Source organism: Schistocerca nitens, chromosome 8 (assembly GCF_023898315.1).
Source record: "Schistocerca nitens isolate TAMUIC-IGC-003100 chromosome 8, iqSchNite1.1, whole genome shotgun sequence".
Classification (NCBI taxonomy): domain Eukaryota; kingdom Metazoa; phylum Arthropoda; class Insecta; order Orthoptera; family Acrididae; genus Schistocerca; species Schistocerca nitens.
The window spans coordinates 544,189,495-544,203,482 of NC_064621.1; positions in this window are offsets into that span (position 1 = coordinate 544,189,495).

Genomic DNA, 13,988 nt, shown 5'->3' on the forward strand with positions numbered 1-13,988 from the left:
TCCGACCGTAGCAGTTGCGCGGTTCCGGACTGAAGCGCCTGGAACCGCTCGGCCACAGCGGCAGCGTCCAGCGTCATCTGTTTCCACAATCTTGTTGACACCACCCGCTGGATGACTGTCATTAGTCACAATTACGTAACACACTTCTCGACAGAAACCGTAATAGTCACAAACAGTATTAATCAACAGTCCAGTTTCCGACGCCATGTTTTCCAGTATCTAGTCTTTCATCCAGCAAGTAACCGATATGATGCTCTGCTGCATTGTCAGTTTAGAATTATCGGACCTTGTGTTTTTCCTTAAACTTGTTCTTTTCCGACATATGATGCAGTACAACTATAATGGGAGCTCACAATCGCTACGTTTTTAACAAAATTTGACGCATTTCTCCCCATAACAATCCACATAATTTCTAGTGTTGTGATTCGGCAGTAATTTTCAGCGGTACTCAACCCAGGAATCTAATCACACCACATGAGAGTAACACTACTGGAAACTATTGCTGCTTCATTCACCTCTACGGGACTACTGAAAATAAATATTCTGTACCACTTATTATGTGCCAATGCTGTCACTCGGAGAGAAATTCTTTATCGCAGATTTCGTGTCATCGCTGAAAAGAAAATCGAAATCTGGTTCCGCAACAGCCGCGCGTTCATCTTCTTCTTTCAAATAGGCCAGCTAAGGACCATGATTTTCTCTCCTTTGTACAAAAGGGCGCCGGTCTTTTTACGGGGTGATCTGTCCTGAAACCTCTTTTCTTTTAGTATTCTTCTGAAAAGTGCTCGGTTTCTAATGTCACTTTCAGTTATGTTGACTTTCTGGATGTCTTTCTTGCCTTCCGTCAGCCATGGTGTCAAGGTCCTTGTGATATGTCCGTAGAAAGCAAGACGTCTCTTCCTGGCTACATCTGTGATTTTCTCAGTGTGATTGTATAGCTCCTGGTTCCATTGTCTTCTGCACTCACCGTTTGTTTTGATCGTTCCCAGAATTTTTCTCGGGATCTCCCTCTCCTGAATCTCTAGTTTATCTGTCAAGCCTTTCCTGTTTAGATTCAAGCATTCTGAGACATATAGCGCTTCAGGGAGGATAACTGTTTGGAAGGGTTTTAGTGTGGAATTGCGAGAAAGGCATTTCTTATTACAGATGTTCTTGGTTAATTGATATTCTAATTGTAACTTATCAAACAGAGTTGTTAGTGCTGTTCCTTCTGATAGATTAGGTTCCAAACATTCTCATAGACACTTGAATCTGTCAACTTTCTCAATCTGACTTTGTTCCTACTGTAGTTCACTGGGAATATCACTGATGTTGGTGAGTAATTTTGTCTTTTCTAGTGACAATTGAAGTCCTACCTTGGCAGCCTGGAGTTTGAGCATATTGAGCCTCTTTACTGCTTCTTCCACTGAGCTTGCTATAAGTGCCAGATCATCTGCGAAAGCTAAACAGTCTACTACTAGTCCCTTCCGTTTGTGTCCTAGGTAAATACCGCTCGGTAAATTTGTATTTCCATTTCTTTTCGCCACCCTCTGATCACCTTGTCCAGTGCACATTTGAAGAGAAGAAGTGAGAGTCCATCTCCCTGTAACTCCTATCTTTATCTCAAAGCTTTCTGAAAATGTTCCCCTGAACTTCACTCGTGATCTAGTATTACTCAGGGTCTTTTGGATAAGGCTGTTGGTTTTCTGGTCTAGGCCCGTTTCCTGCAAAATTCTCGTAAGAGTTTGACTGTCGATTGAATCGTATGCTTTATTGAAGTCGCGCGTTCGATATATATGTAGCTTGTAAGTGTTGCTGGGAGTTACCATGAACTGTTGTACCCAAGCTCGCGAAAGCTTCTGAGCGGCTAAGAACCACCCACGTCCCATAGGGCTGAGTGTGGGGGCGAAAAGCTGCTCAGGGCAACAGTCAGACAGACATCAATTTCAGCATGCGGTCTTCTGTTAGCTTGCTGAAAGTTGACGCCGCGGAGACCTTGAAGACAAAACACTGCCACCGGCTTTAAGTCGTCAAACCTTCATACCTGATCTCAAAATTAGCAGCTACGTGAACCAGAGGTAATTGTGACATGTACCGAATGGCATATCACTTTGTCAGACGCAGTCCCACTTCCTGTGTAGTTACTTGTTTTTCTTCGAGGTTCCTGACTCAAAGTACGAGGCGTTACTGTACGATCCTGCACGGCTGGGTGAACAAAGTCCTTACTTTCGGTTCCTAGACGTCAGGGGCCTTTAAAATACTGCGTGGCATTGTCTATGGTCCTCCTGAACTGTTTGACAGTACTTGCACTCGTTTCTGCTTCAATAAAATTCCATGTCATTTCAGGCATCTGTTTCAATTTTTACCTGCCTGCATACATTATTCCGTGGCCTAGTTCATTTAATGTAAACCAACGGCTGGGTCACTCTGTACTTACTGCGAATGCGTTGAAATGCAAATCGTCTGATTGTCCGATCTATGACTGACGCTTGTTCAATGGTGTGGCAATTTCAATGATCAATAGTGTACATTGTTGAAACTTCCTGGCAGATTCAAACTGTACGTCGGGCTGTAACTCGAAGCTGGGACCTGGTTTCGAGTGCCGGTCAGACATACAGTTTTTATGTGCCCGAGAGTTCCACATCAGCGTCCGCCCCCGGTAGCTGAGTGGTCAGCGTGACAGACTGTCAATCCTAAAGACCCGGGTTCGATTCCCGGCTGGATCGGAGATTTTCTCCGCTCAGGGACTGGGTGTTGTGTTGTCCTAATCATCATCATTTCATCCCCCATCGCCGCGCAGGTCGCCGAAGTGGCGTCAAATCGAAAGACCTGCACACGGCGAACGGTCTACCCGACGGGAGGCCCTAGCCACACGACATTTCATTTCATTTCCACATCAGCGCGCAGTCCGCTGTACAGTGAAAATTCATTCTCGATGTGTGTATTGTTAATTGTGAGAGGCAGTAGACTAGAGGAAATAAAGCCAAACGCAAAAGTGAATCAATTATTGATATCTCTGCTCATTTCTAAGCAGAGATCAAAATGGTTCAAATGGCTCTGAGCACTATGGGACTCAACTTCTGAGGTCATTAGTCCCCTAGAACTTAGAGCTAGTTAAACCTAACTAACCTAAGGACATCACAAACATCCATGTCCGAGGCAGGATTGGAACCTGCGACCGTAGCGGTCCTGCGGTTCCAGACTGCAGCGCCTTTAACCGCACGGCCACTTCAGCCGGCTCTAAGCAGGGCATTTAAGTGCACCACTGCCCAAGATTTTATCGCAAAAATGACTATTCATGGACTGTGAATGTCAAGCAAACACTCCTATCCATGGAAGCGGCTCTATCGTAAACTAGCTTTACTTTTATTTTATTTCATATGCAAGTAACATTTTAACGAAATCCCATGTCTAGGCCTTATATTTGGAAATGGAAATGGACAGTAGGCAAGAATTTGAATATATAGGAAAGTAATCATTATCCTCTGCTGCGAGGTGCCGGGGCTAGTAGTGTATTTATCACTAAATTCTACTAGAATCCACATGTGTAAATCATGCCCTAAGCCCCCCCTATTCTAACTCCGACTTTTGCTGTTGCACAAGGATAAAACAAATACGCGAACTGACTCTAATCAACCCTGCTAGTGGAGTAGAAGAGAGTTTGGCACCTGCAATAATTTAATTTGATAAATAAGTTAAATAAACAAAGGTTTCATTAGCATAGTGAGGAATGATAGGGTTGCTCTATTGATTAACAGAAAGAAAGTTCTGTCCAAAATAACAATATGATTTATTAAGATTAAACGCAGAATAGTAAAAGAGACACAGGAAATATAAAACATCAAATTGGCTAAAATTGGAGATTCATACAAACACAGTAAAGGTGAAGTTGTCCCTAACTTAGATCGTGAGGTTTAAGACGAAGTGGTATGTGGAGCCAATTCCTTTCCACTCAAATCTCAAGAGAGACACACAGCTAACCCAATAGTAATTGCTGCTACTCGAAACTGAACAAAGTTAGAAAAGGATGAACAGGCGCGCTCTGCTGAGCTTTGATTATCACCTAGGAAAATCCCTATCTGCCGGTGCTGCGGACGTACATTACCCACAGTCTTCTTATCTCCCAGAACACGATCTGGCGTACCGCAGGCGAGGGCTGGTTGCTCCGACGTCCTCGACCGAAAGGCGACTGCCGACTACCCAGAGCACCCGTACAGGCCGAACACCGAACATTCCCGCCCCCACGACAGTGGCCGTGGTTACGTTCCAATCAGCAACTCGAAAACCGGCGGAAATTCCACTCCATTGCCGGAGCACTACCATTCCACCAATGGAGATTCTTGGCGCCAATTTCTGTGCTGATTTTGCAGAAAGTGCGGGAATTTTCCCGCCACAACTGCGTGGGTACACAAGTCATTCCCACGCCTCGCTGGTAGCCCGCCAGAAAGTGTTTTCGCAAAGTTTCTCTGAAGTAACGGAACCTCTAGCCCAGCCGCTACTTCACACCCCAGCGGGCGTGTCTCTTGACAATGTCGGCGTCTGAAAAGCATTCACTCGACTGCCTCACACACGTCGGCTTAACTCTCTCCAGTTCCACAGAGCCCGCCTGTCACCGGCCCACCCGGGTGACGAGAGACGCTGCGTGGGAAGTACGCGTGTTAAGGAAAAGCAACCCTCCACCGCATGCAACTAGAGAGGAGAATCGTAAGATAGAAATATGAGAGGGGGCTCATGCCACCTCTCATTGCCCCTACGCCATTTTAGATTGTAATTGGTGAGCGGTTGGCTCACTTAGGAGCAAGGTAGTGAGTCAATCGCCCAAGAACAATCTTACAAAGTGACTCCACATACCGCACTCTATAAAAAAGATCATTGCAACTGAAAAATGCAACTCATAGAGGGAGGATTATTTATGATGTAGCCAACTTCACCTTCTTAATATGGAACACTAACACTCACATCACACATCCATACCCAGGGAGCCCCTTCCCAAACACCGAATCACGCAGACATTCACTCTCTAAATATGGCCCGGGCATCTGAGCCAAATATGGAGCAGTTTATTCTTTACAATCAGAGTTGGAGTGCTCCGCAATTAAATGCCCAAGATGTTACAACAATTTTAATCATTAAACTAACCTGAACTCACTCACACATGATACTATATAAGTTAACAATCTCTTTGTGAGCTTTCAGAATCTAATTACAACCTCCGATTCATTCTGTCTCCCTGCAGCAAGAATAACCTTTACAAAATGTTCCCTGAACTGATGGTCCATTCACAATGACAGTGGTGGTATCTGCTTCAGTTTATGGGGACTTCAGGCACACTGTTTGCATACACACAACAATAAACACAAAATACAAAAAAAACATGGTGTGGAGAACAATACAGTAATCTGTAATAAGAATTACAGTGTAAAACACAAACGCATACAAGGTATGACATACATTACCAAAACAACATAAGAGAAAGAAATTTAAGAAAAAAAACAAGGTTCATGGGGCATCAAATTGTGCGTGCACATTGCACAAAGTTCACGACTGTGCTGAGAATGAGGCACTAAATCACATTGTTAGAAATATCCGTGGCACTTCACTGATTCCACTGTACTGACATCACATAAGGCTAAACGTCGGTTGTAGTTGCTACGTTGTGGCAACAGCAATAGGGAGTTCTGGAGTGTCTGCAGTACGCTGTTGAGATTGTAGTCAGACCCACGCATATGATCACGGCCGTATGGTAGGAAGACACAGTGATAGGCTCTCCTCACGTCGATTAATTGTCTCTGAGGTCTACTCGTTGGGATACATCACTAGTCTAGGTCTCTTCTCTCGCTGGACAGAACTTTATGTTTCCCAATATTGCAGTTCGACGAGGGATGATGGCACGTGGAGTGACTCCACAAGTGTGTGAGGTCATCCATACAGGATCGAACTAGGAGCGACTATTGTTAAAAACTGCTCTCTAATAGAGAGGAGAAGTAAGACATGAGACCATACATTTGTTAGTGTGGCACGATACTGCTTTGTGTATGCAGATCGGCCAATGCTAGTGAGTTGTAAAAACCCAAACAGGTGAGTATAGAGCGTCCCTTTCTGTCCTGAGGCACATGAGGCGCAGGTTCTGACACGATATGTGATCTTCTTCGTGTACTCACGACAACGTGGTCTGCCGCAGGGAATCCCTCCAAGCGGCTGCCGCGTCCGGAGAGCTAGCAGGCTGTCGCGTGTCAGGGTCAACGGCCAGCCCCACTTTCGCTTGTGGCGGGGCAAGGGTCCCGTGTAATCCCTCAGGTAGGCAGCCGGGTGACTGTCAGCGTGTAGGACGGGACGCTCGCCCTCTAGCAGGTAGCCGAAGACCTCTTGTTTTTGCGCTGGCTGGCCTCTGCATTGCCACGTTCCTCGTCATCTGTACAATTCTTACAAAAGTCTTATGCCTAACTTTTTCCCATGACCTTCTATGTTATAATAAATTTACATAATGAAACATTGATGGTCTGTCATTTCAGACACTCTTATTTTACTTTTATAGTTATTAATCTATGGCAATCATTATAACATCTAATCTAGACATGGAAATAATTTATTTTGATATATGTGTAGAGACCGATCTCAGTATGTACATGGTGTGTGATAACTGATGCTTTGTAATGGATGAACAACTAAATGTGCGGGCCCGCACTAATATTACTATTAATTATATAGATCGACAGTAGACATGCTTCAAGAATTAACTACCATATCCCAACGATCTACATTCTACGTCTTTTAATTAAATTATGTTGTTATGCAGGTCTAAGTTTTACTGTGCTATAAAGAACATGCAACTACGCTACTTTCGCTCGCCCGTCGTCCCTCCATCTCGGGTCTGTGGTTTGGTGACCTGAAAAATAGCAACTCAACAGGCGCGCGCCACACTTGTGGTAGAAAACCCCCACAATATTAATCTAGTTATTGTTAAATCCTACAGTTTAACTTATCCTAGTATCGTACTTTCCCTTTTATTTATTTATTTATTTATTTTATTTTATTTATTTATTTATTTATTTATTTTTTTTTTTTATTTACCTTATACAATACCCTTACATAGTTCCTGTTACGCTGAGATGTCTTGCTGCTCGCCGCTATTGACGACAGTGATGTGCGCGCCGTACGACATGACCTCCGAGTTTTCATTACGCCTCACTGAAACTCCAGAGACTGGGTTAGCCATGGCTATACACGACAATAAATTTATAGTTGCAACTTCCTTCTCTATGTGAAGCGGTTTTCGCGATCGAAGTACACCTTTCCAGAAGCAATGTAATATGACCAAGCCAGGACTGGTTCCTGTTGAGGATTCAGTCGCCCAACACACGCCAGCTACACAGTATGTCACGAATATCCAAGTACAATTCCTTGGTGATTCATCTGTGACAAAAACGAGCAGCACGCTAAATCCCCAACCAGCACATTAGCATGGTAGGCTTTTATGCCCTCATTTCTCTCGTCTAGGGCACCATTAGAGTCAAATGCTCACAGGTTCACCCCGACTTGCAAGACAACGATACCGGCGCAGCTCTGCAAAAACTATACTGCCCATATTCACCCTCGAAATCACGCAATATACCACAATCGTGCAGTGCACTGACGCGTGCCTGCAAGCATTGGTATGAACGTCTCACGAACTGGTTGTGGCCGCTATGGAGCGTATCACGACCTCTCAGAACGCTTCTAAGAGCACGTTCTTGTATGCGCCCGTTTGTGCGACGTCTCGTCACTCATCCTTATCCCTTAACATGGACACCAGATAGGAAAGGACAAAAACATTGCTCATGAAAAGGTAGTGTCTCCTACTCCATCGACATTGGAGATCGCAAACATAAACAAAAAGAGGATAGCAGCAGTAAATTCTTATGCAAGACAACGCAGCGTGTTAATACTTTAGCAATCTTAATCTATTAATGTAACGATTATTGTTCCCCGAACAAAGGTTCATATATTTGCCTATTCTACTATGTACATTTCTTACACTACTACTATTCTACGAACTCCTTTATGTGAGATATGTGGTGGAGTCCTATGGACTTCTTTCCTTTCAGCGTCTCCAATTCATAAGCATTGTGGTGAGCTGCTCTCCTTATACGGTACGGGCCGTTGTAAACAGAATAGAATTTTTGGCATTTCATTTTTTGTTTGTTCGAAAGTCGGAAAGACTTAACGAGCACCTTTTGTCCAACTTGGAAGTGTCGTAGACGAGCTCCCCTGTCGGCACGTCTCTTCCTGACCTCTGCTGCAGCCCGTATCCTCTTGAGAGCCAAATCCACTATGGCTTGGTGCTGCGTTCGCGCCCTTGGTGGGAAGTTTACGACCTTGGTTATCAAGTCCTTAGGAATCCAGTTTTTTAGTACTGTAATGGGTGCCAATTTTGTTATCCCATGGGGTGCCTCATTGATCACCTCCTGGAAGTCTTTAAGGAAAACGTCCCATGTCGTGTGCTGTTTGTTACAGTACAACCGGCACAAGTTTCCGAGTTCTTTAATAACCCGTTCTGCAGCATTCGAGCTCGGATGGTGTGAAGATATAAAAATGGGATCAATTTTACATCGACGCAACGTCTCCTTCCATGTTTTTGACTTAAACTGTGGCCCGTTATCAGAAATGATTCTACTCACATGACCAACCTGTGGTAGGAAATCCCGGATGAGGGCTCGTGATACAGTTCGTCCTGTCGCCCTCTTCAGTGGCGTAAAGGTAACGTATTTGGACGTTAGTTCAACAAACACTAATACGTAAGTATATCCTCTTCTTGTTCTTGGCAAAGGTCCCATCAAATCTGTTGCTGCTAATTGTCTTAATTTGGTCGGTACGATTGGGTATAATGGTGCCTGCATGCTCACAGTGGTGTGCTTCGCCTTTTGGCAGTCTTTACACACCGACAGTACCCTCCGAATTCGACGCTCCATGTTTCGAAAGTAACACATGGTCCTTAGCTTGAGATTGCACTTGCGTGGTCCGAAGTGTCCATAGCTAAGGTGAGTATGCCATATAACCTTGTTTATTAGGTGTTCAGGGATGCATACCCCCCATTCAGTGTCATTGGTATAATTTCGGTGGAAAATTATGCCTTTACGCAAGAGGTAGAACTGCCTGATGGTGGTGTGTCTTCTGTCTATCCATTTCTGCTTCAATAACACTAGGGCAGGGTCCTTGTCTTGCTCCTTCTTGATGTCCTGCATACTACAGGTAATAAAATTCTCAAAGGCTACTTTCTGCATATAGTAAAGGCAGTAGTGATTTTCCTCTAGATCTTCTTCCATGTTGTGCTCAAATCCGATCGGTGACCGTGATAAGGCGTCTGCAATAATGTTCTGACTGCCGGGGATATATTCTATCGAAAAGTTGTACTGCTGTAGATATGATGCCCACCTAATGAGCCGCCTGTGATTAAGCTTTGCAGTCATCAAGAACTCGAGTGCCTTGTGGTCTGTGTAGACTTTCGTCTGGCGACCAAACAGAAGGTATCTGAATTTTTCAAACGCCCATACAATAGCCAGCGCCTCTAACTCGGTTACTGAATAATTCCTCTCACTCTTGGCTAGTACTCTGCTAGCAAACGCAATTGTCTTCCACACCCTGTTTCCTTCATGTACATAGTCTTGGAACACCATGACACCCAGACCGGAGTATGAACTGTCCGTTACTATGCAAAGCTCTTCAGCTAAATTAGGGTGTGATAGGATGGGTGCTTGTAATAATGCGAATTTTAATGTTTTCCATTCGGATTCGGCCGCCTCATCCCATTCCCAAGGAATCTTCTTTCCTGTAAGTTGATGCAACCGAGGACTGCTCTGAGTTTTGACATGTATAAAGCGGTTGTAAAAATTTATGATCCCCAAGAACCCCCTTAACTGCTTCTTTGTCGTAGGAATGGGAAACTTTTCAATCGCTTCGATCTTTTCGGGATTTGGCGCAATGCCCTCACCCGTGATGATATGTCCTAGAAATTTCACAGAGGACGTCCCAAAATTCGATTTTTCGATATTGATAGTCACACCGTATTCCTTGAATGTCGCTAGGAGTTCACCGAGGACCGCATTGTGCTCTCCCCAAGATTTCTCCGCGATCAGCAAATCGTCCACATAGCTGGTGACATGACGTTTCAAATTATCGCTTAGTATGCCGTCCAGCCCCCGAATGAATGCGGCAGATGAAACGTTCAAACCAAATGGTAGACGACGAAACCGGTAACATCTTCCAAATGCTAAAAAGGCTGTGTACTGTCTGCAATTTGGATGGAGCTCGATCTGCCAGAAACTCGATTTTAGATCAACTGATGAGAAGATTGATATTCCATGGAAGTTTTGTAAGAGTTCCTCTAATCGTTCCGGTCTGTCTGTTTCGGGTTCTATTATGGTATTAATTTGTCGCGAGTCCAAGACTAAACGAATACTACCATCTGCCTTCTCGACTACTCTTAACGGGTTATTATAGGCTGAAGCCGTAGGTTCTATTATTCCTTCACTCAGCATTCGCGTAATTTCAGCTGCTACTTTCTGTCGATATGCCAAGGGGATTGGATAGGGTGGCACACGAAACTGGTTGTGCGGACGTACACGAAATTCATATTGGAAGTTCTTTATTGATCCTGTCTTGGGAAGGAAGACCTCCGCATGTTCTACTAGTAATTTATGAAGTTCTTTGCGGTGTTCGCCCCTTATATTCTTTATTGCTTCCACTTTTTCTCCTATTTTCTCCTTTATTTCTCCCATTATTCCGACTTCCTTCTCATCCGTGTCCTCTCCCCTATCCGCAACGTCGTCCTGTTCTTCCTTTCTGTCTTTCAGACACGCATAGTTTATCCGAACACAGTTAGACGGTAGTTGAGCTGGGATCAGCTGATCGTCGAACTTAATGTGGACGGGATTCCCTTTCCTCAAAACCACTTCACCTCGTCCTAGATCAACTATCGCTTCATGTTCATTTAGGAAGTCCGTTCCTATTATCATGTCGATCGCCAGATTTGGCACGATCCAGAAGTTAGACTCTATTTTGTGTCCTTGGCAGGAGAATTCCAGTCTTGTTTGTTGGGTGACCTCCGTACATTTACCCGCTAATGCCCCTTTTATTTTGGTTTTCTTAACCGATAGGACAGGCCAGTCCATCTCCTGAGAGCACCTCTTGTATGCTGCCTCAGATATTGCTGTTATGTAGCTTCCACTATCTATTATCGCATTCAGACTCTTTTCAGCTATTGCTACTGTGATAAGAGGCTGCCGATCATGTCGAGGAGTTGCTTTATGTTCCTCGAGCAGGATTTCTGATAAATCTTCGTAATGTATCATCCGTAGTTGGCCAGGTCCGAGATTACGTGCGAAATTCCGGCGGCCTGTGTTCGCACTAGTCTGGCGTCAATCCCTAGTTAGGCTCCCCCTCCTCTGACGTGCATTAGGATTTGCGGGTCTGGTTTCAATCTCCTGGTTCCACCGTTGTCCTTGGTTTCGCTCTCTCCAATTACGGTCGCTTTGCCGTTCGTTATTCCTTCTATCCCAGATTCCTTGTCTAGATTGACCCTGCTCCCTGACGTTCTGGTTTCCGTGTCTTTGGTTTCCATAACCTTGAATAGCGTAACCTTGACTTCCGTAACCCTGGTTTCCTAACTGACCAGTGCGATTATGCAATCTGCTGTCGTCTTCTGTTCCTGGCCGGTGGTATTTGTTACTTTGCCCCTTCTTCCTGTCCTTTGCGTCTTGTTTATCAAAGACTACTTCGAGTTCGCGCAATAGAATCTTGAATGCTTCTATGTCAGCTCCACACTTGCCGACAAGTGTCTGTTGGTACCTAACTGGCAATTTGGAAAAGCAAAATTTAATGATTTCTCCGTTACTATATGGACTATCTAAAAATTGATTCTTCTTGAGTAAATCATCAAGAAATTTGGTTGCGCTCCTATGCCCGGACACTTCCAGTTCAGGACAAAATATTATTTCCTCTTTAATCCTATCTTGCGTTTCCTTTGACCAGTAGGTCCGCAGGAATGCACCAACAAATTCCTGATAAGTCCGACACGTCACTGCCACACCCCGCATCTTTTCCGCGGCTTGGCCTTCGATGTGTCCACACATGAATTCTAATTTTGCCTGGGTTGGCCATGATGCCGGTAATGAATTTGTAAACTGCATCACCCAGCTCTTCGGATGCATCGACCCTCCATTTTCTTTGAACTTCTGGAATTTCAGTATCGACAGGAAGTGATTGTGATCAAAATCCTGTCTGATCCTCGCACTGGTGTTGTCACTCGTTTCCGATACTTGCACGTCTGCTGAGTGTCCTGTTCTATCTTGCTGATAACTGTGATGTGCAACCTCTGTATCACAGTGGAAGTGGCACTCAGAATTCACTCTCCTAAGTGGGCTATAATTATTGGAGCTATTACTTGCTGTTTCTGCGTGTGCATTGTTAGTTCCGCACTCTGTCACTGGGCTAGAGCACGGCGGGCTTTTCCTCGGAGACACAATTCTGTGTACTCCATCATGGGTATCCGAACGCGCAGTGCTCGTGTGCCCGTTTTGCTCTAGTTTTGCTATCCGACTCTCTACTTCTTCCATTCGTTTCGTGGAGTTCGCAACCGCGATATTACCTTGAGTTTTTAAGAATGCTAGGGATTTTGAGTGGGATTGTGTTGTACGTCGCAAGCGCCCTGCGAGTTTAGAAGTTGCTTCCGCGACTTTCATTGCCCCTGTTGCTGCAGTTTTGGCAAGGCCTGCTACTTTTTGTGCTACCGTTGACATTTGTTTTGCTTCTCCACATTCTTTCTTTATTGTTAATAATTCCCCACGAATTTCCCCTATATGCGAAATTATTGCCTCCGTGTCCTTCTTACGCTGTTCGTCAGCTTCTTCCTTCTCCTTCTTACGTTGTTTCTCCTCTTCTTCCTTCTCCCTCTTACGCTGTTCGTCAGCTTCTTCCTTCTCCTTCTTACGTTGTTTCTCCTCTTCTTCCTTCTCCCTCTTACGCTGTTCGTCAGCTTCTTCCTGCTTCTTACGCTGTTCGTCAGCTTCTTCTTTCATTGATCGTAGGAAGCTCAGTATTGGGTTTACGTCATCTTCTTGATCCTCTTCAAACATGGGCGATGTAACTCTGGACACCTGGGCGCTAGAGCTCTGACGTGACCGAGCTGGCCTCTGTCTGCACTCGTTCGTTTGACTATAAACTTCTGCTACCGTCTCGACCTGTGTGCCTGTCTCTGTTTCATCCTCTACTTCACTATCATAATCACGGCCGCAACGCTGCTCTGAGATCGCGTCCAAATCACCTTCCTCATCAATGCCCCTGGCGTCCTGTCCTGCTAAAAATGTGCCCATCTCATCTCCGAACCTATTCCCGTCAGTAAACTGCCCCTTATCCATTATGCTATCCTCTTTTGTTTTAGCTTCGCCCGATAATAGTCGTGCCTTACTTCTCGTTATCATTCATAAAAACAAATTCATCTAAAATGCACAATAAAATTAATCTACTCCATATATTTTTTTACACATAAACATAAAATTTCAACAACGCTGTTCCAACGCTGTAATCACAAACACAATTTGATGTGGTACAGAAACCGCACACAAATCCGACAAAGTGCGATGCGGTACAGACACCACATCAGCGAAACACAAAAAAAACAATGAACAAAAAATATATACACTGAAAACAAAAACTGTAGTCATGCGCCGCTACTTAAAACTAAACGCGGAACTACCAAAAAAAACTTGGGTATTAATCATTAAAAAAAATAGAGAGAAAAAAAATTGAATGTTCCTACTAAGAATCCTGTTTGTTTATCAGAGATTCACAGGAAAGATCCGAGGCCAAGGGTCGCCATATTATGCGAGGTGCCGGGGCTAGTAGTGTATTTATCACTAAATTCTACTAGAATCCACATGTGTAAATCATGCCCTAAGCCCCCCCTATTCTAACTCCGACTTTTGCTGTTGCACAAGGATAAAACAAATACGCGAACTGACTCTAATCAACCCTGC